The sequence below is a fragment of the Xiphophorus hellerii genome, chromosome 10 (genome assembly GCF_003331165.1).
Source record: "Xiphophorus hellerii strain 12219 chromosome 10, Xiphophorus_hellerii-4.1, whole genome shotgun sequence".
NCBI lineage: Eukaryota > Metazoa > Chordata > Actinopteri > Cyprinodontiformes > Poeciliidae > Xiphophorus > Xiphophorus hellerii.
In genome coordinates, this window is record NC_045681.1 from 21,603,094 (window position 1) to 21,609,132 (window position 6,039).

The 6,039-nt window shown below is 41.1% G+C and overlaps 1 long non-coding RNA gene across 1 annotated transcript; it reads right to left on the minus strand.

Moving 5' to 3' along the window:
- Positions 1 to 1,955: 1,955 nt before the first annotated feature.
- Positions 1,956 to 2,689, minus strand: LOC116726791 (uncharacterized). The gene is made up of 2 exons (XR_004340662.1): positions 2,569 to 2,689; positions 1,956 to 2,513 (listed from the first exon to the last, which is right to left on the minus strand). It is a non-coding gene; the product is annotated as an uncharacterized LOC116726791 (long non-coding RNA).
- Positions 2,690 to 6,039: the final 3,350 nt, after the last annotated feature.

A 6,039-nucleotide genomic window follows, 5' to 3' on the forward strand; every position in this document is an offset into this window, starting at 1 on the left:
GAATATAACCGAAATTATACAGCATCTGCTCAAACACGGAAGACACATTGCTTATATCCTAAAGTCCGCCTCCTGGTCTGCTGATGTGTTACGTCACGAAGGTCCTCCTAGTGGTCAGACGACGAGCTAAAGTTAAGTTTCGTTTCCACAGAAAGTGTCTATATAAAACAAAAGGCTTTTGTGCAGAATCTTTGTGTCCGTAGTTGTGTGTGCGTGCATGTATGGTGCGTGTCTGGAGTAAACGACTCAACAACTCCCCCTTTTGGTCTCCAAGAGACCACACATCTTTGAAAGAACATCACACATTTGGGGAGCAACACATCCTGAGGAAGACATTGCCCACTGTTCGGAAAACATCCCCCGGGCCCATTACGGTGCTTGTTGGTTTCATTTCATTGCATTCATCGGAGGTAAAAACGAACAGGGCGCCCCATTTGGCCCCAAAATGGCGGCGGGTTGACACCACAATGTTCCTCTTACAGGCTGAATAGGAACAGAAAAATATAAGGTAAAAATAAAGTAAAACAAAATGAAATGTTAAACAAAATTGTTAATGTTAATTACTATTAGTAAAATGTGTGATTCGAAAATAATATGTGAATGTTAATAACCCTTTAATGAATAAAGTTAAATGAGTAAAAATAGGTGTTAGGAGTTGACGCCGGCATTTTGATTTTTCAATAATTAGTAAACTGTGAACAAACAATAAAATGTAAATTTAATACAGTGCACGGTTAATACTATGAATGGCGGTAAAATATAAATTGAATACTGCAAAATGAATGACATGTTAGTTAATATGCAAGCTGCAGTAATCCAAAACTCAATGAGAATAAAAACTTTTAATGTTAGGAATAATGCTGACAATTAAAATGTTGAACCAAAGTAGTGTTAAGATCCCTTTTTTGTATTTGAGAGGTGAAATCTCTAAGGTCAAAATGTGAAAGTAGTTAATGGTCATAAAGGGATGCGAGCTTACCCACTGAAAAGAAATGTTTAGTGCACATAATATGAAAGAAACACACTTGAAATATGCAAATCAATGTTTTAGGCAAAAAGTCATTCATAACACAATGTAATGATACTGGCAAAATCTTAAAAAGTCAGCAGGTTAAATTTTCGTAATGAGATCTACAAAGTTATTCAAAACAGTGTCTTCTGGCATCATTTGATGTCAAATCGGTTTCTACGTGTGTCGAGATGGCTCAATTTCATCCGGACACACCCAGAAAGGATTACACTCTGGAAAGTTGCAGGTCCACGGTTGTCTTACGTTTCTGAGAAACCATCTGATAGGCAGGGGGCTTTCCATCACTGTCGCTCCCTTTCTTTATAGATGAAGTTATGCACCTTACAGCCAAAGACCTCAGACAAGGAACACAGCAGCAACCGCAGGTGATCAGGAGTGCCAGGAAGGTTGTCACAGAAAGGTTTGATGGTTTCTTTATATTTTCCAAACAGGTCAGTGAACCACTTATCCAAGGGGTTTGAAACTCCAGAGTGCTCATGCATCGTTTTACTAAGGGCCTTAAGTCCTTCTAGCGCCGTGGTCACTGTTAATTTAGTTTGTGCACAAACTTTAGCCAATTTTGTTTTCAAATTTTGATTCATTCATTCTGCTTTGCCTTGGGATTCCGGGTGATAAACCGTACCGAACTTGTGTTTCAAACCAAGATGAGCTTCCACTGTTTGCAGGTCCTTGTTTCTGAAATGTGTTCCATTGTCTGATCAGATTTTTTCTGGAAAACCGTGCCTGGGGATGTAATGGTTGATTAGACATTTTATGACAGTTTTGCTATCTTCTCTCGCTGCTGGCCACGCTTCAGGCCATCCTGTGAAAGCATCAACACAAACCAGCAAATATTTTTTGCCTTGCACCGTGTTTATCATGTCAGTAAAATCCAACACAACCTCTTTCCCTGGACATGCGAGTGGAGGAAACTGTCCCTGCTGTGGTTTCAAAGTTTTCTTAGGGTTAAACTGTCCACACATTTCACAATTGTTTACAAACTGTTTCACCATGTGGATCATTTGGGGATGCCACCAGTCTTTAAGATTATGCATCATCTGTTTAGTCCCAACATGTCCCACCCCGTGAGCTTCTTGAAGCAGCTCTTGTTTTTTTTCAGGTGGCAGAATTAACCTACCGTCTGGACCCCTCCAGCATCCATTTGTTTCAGTGGCGCCTCGTTGCTTCCACAGGTTTTTCTCTTCAAGTGGCGCCCCCTTTTGGCATCTTACCACCTCATCCATTGGCAAAGTTCCAAATGCACTGTTCCTGCAACATAAGCTCAATCTGTGTACACATTTACCTGTGATCCTTGGGCAAGCTTTAACGCTTCGATCACTGCTTTTATTTCTGCCCTCTGCGCAGATGCTGCCCCTTGTAGTCTCTCTGCTTTCCTTCTCTTCTGTTGCCACAAGTTCTGCACACACGTGTGGTTCTCCTTCTGAAAAACAGTCTGCCATGTTCACGCCTTCGTGTGTGAATGAAATGTTAGGAGCTTCCAGGACTTTAGAAAGTCTTTGTTGTCGCAACGCTGTCATGGTGAAACTTTGTGAGTTTACATATGCCACTACACTGTGTGACGTTAACACCAACAGTGAATGTCCCATGACTATGTGTGCAGTTTTTTGTATCAGTTTGGCTATCCCAGCTGCATGTTGCGTGCAAGGGTGATGCCTGTTTTCCATGTTGTCCATCATTACAGATAAGTACATCAGCACTCTTCTCTCTCCCCCTTTTTTCTGGAACAAAACTCCGTTTACAGCCAGTTTTGTCACAGAAACATCCAGAAAGAACGGCAAAGTGTAGTCAGGGATGGAGAGCTCTGCAGCCGACGCCATGTGCTGTTTGAGAGAGGTAAAAGCTTGTTCGGCCTTAGTGTACCAAATGAGGAGATTATTCAGATTTCTCATGCCTTGCTCGTTAACCAAGACTCAAAGCGGCTGAGTCAGATCCGTGTAAGACGGAATGTAGCCCCTGCTACATTTGTACTCTTCTTCTGTTCTTGTCGTCTGTTCGTGTGTGGTACTTGGCGGAATAAAGGGGTGCAAAGAAACAAGTTATTTTTACTGACTAACAAACGTAAACTAGCGAAACACAAGATATGTCAAGCGTCTGCATTTAAAGTGCACACGCGTTGAACATGAAGCGTCGGACACGTATTTGATGTGCCGAACGTATTTGTTGTGAATGCACCATTAGAATCTAACTTAAACTCTGACCTCTTTGGGAATCCATTCCTTCTTTTGTCTTTTTCGTCTTCTTCCTGGTATTCTTCCTCCTATTCCTCAGCTGTGGTTCCTCAATGTCCTTGTCCTCCTTCTTCAGATTCCTCTTCCGTAAATCGCCTATTCCTGAGCTGCAAAGTACCAGGCTGGAGCTGTTGGACTCTAATAATGAGAAAAACCCATAGAAACAGCATGAGCATTTTAACAATATTTTCCATAAGAGAAAAACATCCCGACAGAAACATAAGACTTATAGTGACTTGTAAAAACACTTGTCCTCCTTGCTTTTTCACATTTTGTCTCATTACAACCACAAAACTTAGGTTATATTACAGGAATTTCATAAGAAGGACCAATATAAGGTAAAGCATCACTTTGAAGTGCTGAGCATATATTTATAAATGTAGATCTGAAAAGTTGTAGCATGGAACTGTATTCAGCCGCCCTCTCTTTAAAGAACCACTTTTTGCTGCAACTTCAGGTGATAATCTTTTGAAGTTTGTCTCACTCAGTTTTGAATAATCAGATATATTCGATCCTTGCAATAGATTATCAATCTGGTAAGAGAAAATTAACAGAGGTTTCACCAAAGTAGCCAACCTGTGCTGACGTCCACTGAGGATGGGGGCTCTTTGGTTGCGTCCTGCTGCAGGAGTCCCTTATTCTCATTCTCTGCCGGTGTTGGAGATCCCTCTCCTTCTTCTGTTATTTTTCTCCTCAGTCTCCTCACAATCCTCGTTCCGTCCTGGTGGCTTTTGGATGGTCCAAACATCTTAGTAACCCTGGTCCATTTTCGGCGGGTCTCTTTTTTAGCCTTTTTCCTTCTCTTTGGTGTGCTGTCTCCAATGGACTCAGCACACCGTGGCATCGTGCTGCTGCTGTTGATCTCTAAAGTAAGAGATGTTGGGAATAAGTAGTGATCATTTTTTACACGTTTGGTCTGTCAACATAAGCTAATGAACATTAGTTTCATCAAAGCAGCCAACCTATGAGGATGTCCACTGAGGAGGAAGACTCTCTGGTTGGAAGCTGATCCTGGAGTTCTTCCTTCCTGCACTTGGCTGGTGTTGAACCTTCTTCTTTTCCTTCTGTCATCTTCCTCTTCAGCATCCTCCTGGTTTCGATCAGGTCCTGGCAGCTTCTTGAGGTTCCAGGTATCTCAGAGGCCCTGATCCCGTTTTCTGTGGATCTCATCACCAGAATTTCTCCTGTTATTTGGTCTGCAATCCTCAGCAGACTCACCACTTGGTAGCTTCACGCTGCTGCTTCTCTCTAAAGTAAGAGAAATCCGAGGAGAATTTGTGATTTCGTTTTACAGTTTGGTCTGACATTTTGGTCTGTCAACATACAGAAGAGAAAATGAACATTAGTTTCATCAAAGCAGCCAACCTATGATGATGTCCACTGAGGAGGAAGACTCTCTGGTTGGAAGCTGATCCTGGAGTTCTTCCTTCCTGCACTTGGCCGGTGTGGAACCTTCCTCTTTTCCTTCAATCATCTTCCTCTTCAGCATCCTCCTGGTTCTGATCAGGTCCTGGCAGCTTCTTGAAGTTCTGGCAATCTCAGAGCTCCTGATCCCTCTCCTGTGGCTCTCTCAGTCCTCACCAGACTCTGTACGTTGTAGCATCATGCTGCCACTTCTGTCTATAGTGAGAAATATTGTGGAAAATTAAGGATTGTTTAGAGTACATGTTTAGTATTTCTGAATCACCTCACATAGTGACATTTGATCAGGGACTTTATTACATAAACTGTTGAACATTTAACTCATTTTCATCCAAATTCATGCTTCTGTAGCATCACTTTGAAGTGCTGAGGATAGGCCTGTCACGATAGCAAATTTTGCTGAGCGATTAATTGTCTCAAAAATTATTGCGATAAACGATAATATTGTTTGAAGACCTTTTTACACTGATTTAATGGAAATGATGTAATAATGTATGCAATTTCTTGCCAAAGATAGATACACTTTATTTTCAAAAGAATATTTAACACTTGAACTGATAAACAAAATAAACAAAACAACCAAAAACAAAAATAAAATGGATTCTCAGTCTCCATTAACAAAAAACTCACTTGGAAAAAAAAAACTAAACATAAAGCCAAAGTGGAAATAAATACTGCATTCAACCAAAAGAGTGCAGATTATTAAGTCTGTATATTATGTTGCCCTTCAGTAATAATTAGATTTAAATAGAGAAGATGGGCACATCGACTACCTGATGCAATAGTTCACACTACATGATTTTTTGCTCCTATTTTTCCCCTTACAACAATCTTAAAACGTTGGTCTTTCTAAGATTGTGTGGTGTGTTATGGTAGATCGTCGTTGCCGCTCCGATCTAAATCAGGGGTTTTTCCCCGACTGGGAGCTTTAACTCAGCATGTTGAATGTGACAGGTAGCCAATCAGAAAGCGCGGATTCTCCTCCGTGTTTTCTGAGGGGAAATTACATCGGGGAATCCCAAACAGCTGACACGACGCAACCCGAAGTCCAGCGGACATTGGAGATGATATGTGGAAACAACATTAATGTTTATTTAACATGCAAAGAATATAGAAATGACAAGAGGAGGAGTTGGAGCGAAATTGCTACCGCAGTTGATAAACCCGGTAACTTTTCAGCTGTTATTCGTTAAGGTGACGTAAATAGGTTCTAATGATTTTCATTCGGTCAGGAGTTTACGCTGACACTAGCCACATGCATTGCAGGTAGATTGTAGTAAAGCATTGATTAATGCCTGGTTTTAAAATTAGTTCACTGGACTTGTAGCCATTATTTTGTGCCCATTGTTGGACACCACA